Source organism: Rhinopithecus bieti, unplaced genomic scaffold, assembly GCF_001698545.2.
Source record: "Rhinopithecus bieti isolate Rb0 unplaced genomic scaffold, ASM169854v2 scaffold_8168, whole genome shotgun sequence".
In the NCBI taxonomy this organism is placed as follows: domain Eukaryota; kingdom Metazoa; phylum Chordata; class Mammalia; order Primates; family Cercopithecidae; genus Rhinopithecus; species Rhinopithecus bieti.
The window spans coordinates 1-1,947 of NW_016883964.1; the positions used below are offsets into that span (position 1 = coordinate 1).

The 1,947-nt window shown below is 59.8% G+C and overlaps 1 long non-coding RNA gene across 1 annotated transcript; it reads left to right on the plus strand.

Annotated features, from left to right (window-relative positions):
- The first annotated feature begins 10 nt into the window (after window positions 1-10).
- LOC108525806 (uncharacterized) lies at window positions 11-1,918 on the plus strand. The gene is made up of 5 exons (XR_001884349.1): window positions 11-72; window positions 981-1,097; window positions 1,373-1,448; window positions 1,527-1,564; window positions 1,792-1,918. It is a non-coding gene; the product is annotated as an uncharacterized LOC108525806 (long non-coding RNA).
- The last annotated feature ends 29 nt before the right edge of the window (window positions 1,919-1,947 follow it).

Sequence of the window (1,947 nt, forward strand, 5' to 3'; positions counted from 1 at the left end):
TGCCTCCTGTGCTCCTTCCAGGACTCTCTGGAGGCTCCAGCCCCCCACCCACAGGGCCACCCTCCACCCCTGGTGAGTCACTGAGGCCTCTTGGGGAGCGCGGCCTCCCCAGGGCAGTCTGAGTCTCCAGAAGGATCCCATTCCCCTCCCCTCAAGGACAGGCTGGTGTCCCAGGGACTCTGAGGCTAGGCTGGTGAGGAGTGGGGGGTTCAATGCAGAGGGAGATGTTGGGGCCCAGCCTGGGGAAGGAGGAGCCAGGCTGATATGGGGCAGGGCAGCCCCAGCCCTCACCTCCCTGTCCTGACCCAGAAGGCCCTGAGGACCAGCCCCTCAACCCCTCAGGGTCAGGCCCTCAGAGTGGTGAGTGGGGCTCTGAGAGGAAGGTGGACGGGGTCCAGGGAAGGCAGAGGTGGGTTCTGTCCTAGGTTCAGGCCCCCCTGAAGATGGTGACGTGGACAGGCCCCTCCCCTGCCTGGGCCTCAGTTTCTCCAAATGTAAAGGAGAGAGGCCTGCAGGTGGGAACGTTCCTTTCAGCTCTGACTCCCAGCTGTGACCTCCTGGGAGAGGAGGCCTCTCAGGGAAGCCTCCCAGGACCTGATTCCGCAGGGTCCTGTCCCACCTGCAGCAGTGACAGTGACCTGGGGCAGGGGAGGGGAGCAGCGCTGTGGTTCAGGACGGTCAGGCTCTTTCCCTGCATCTCTGGGGCTCGGCTCTGGTGCTGGGAATAAGGGCTGCAGGTCAGACTCCCGGGTTCCCTTCCCAGCTCTGCCGCTTCCTGGCTGGGGCTCCTGGGGCAGGCGATTCCCCTCTCTGAGCCTCAGTTTGTGCATCTGTGAAATGGGTTGTGGGGCGGCAATTCCATGTTGCACAACTGCTTGTAAGGGTTGGAGGTCTTGAAGGAAAGACCCGGCTCGCGCCTGCACACAGTAGGTGCTCACATCAATGACGTCATTCCCACTCCTGATGTTATCATGCTCAAGGTCTGGGAAGATACCTGGAGGCTTTGATTGGGGTCTCGGCGGCCTTCGTCCTGCTGTTCTTCCTCCTCCTCTGCCTCCTCCTCCGACGTCAACGTCAGAGCAAACACAAGATATCGGGTGAGTAGGGAAGTGGGGACCCACGGGCCGACGGAGGGTACACCAGCCAGAGGGAACTCAAACACACGGGGTGTCAGTTTAGAAAACCGGTTCCAGGGAAACGTAATGTCAGCACGCATTTACAAACTTCAGTATCCATGGAGTTTTTTTCTATCTCATAAAATATTTGAAACATCTATGCAGGAATATTTTAGTTTTCCTTTTCCCCTCAAGTTGCATGTGTAGAATGGGGTTCTAATGTTCCCAGGGCTGAGACTCTGTCCATCTTCACCCAGACCAGAGAAAGACTGATTTCCAGCGTCCTGCAGGGGCTGCGGAGCCAGAGCCCAAGGACAGGGGCCTGCTGAGGAGGTAATTCTGCCGGAAGACCCCAGACTCCCACCTGCCGCAGCCCATATACTGCCCCTCACACTCCCGTGTCCTTCCCAGGTCCAGCCCGGCTGCTGACGTCCAGGAAGAAAACCTCTGTAAGAGAAAGAGAAGGGACAAATGGGGTGCTGGGGAGACCCAAAATTTCAGTAGCAACAGGGAGGGGCTGGGAAGGGTCTGGGGCTCCGTGGAAGATGGTCTCGCCCCCCACTGTGGGACCTCCCTGGATTTCAGTGGCCCTAGTGGGAGCTGGGCAGGGGCTAGCGGGACTCAGAGGCCTCAGGGGTCCTTCCCAGGAGACGAACCCCTTGCTCTGGCCCAGCAGATGCTGCCGTGAAGGACACACAGCCTGAGGACGGGGTGGAGCTGGACAGTCGGGTGAGACCCCGCCCCTGTCCCGGGCACCAAAGGCCTCCTGGTGCCAGATCTAATCCAGGAGGACTTCTCTGTCCTCTTCCCCGGTTCTCAGCATCATCACGGT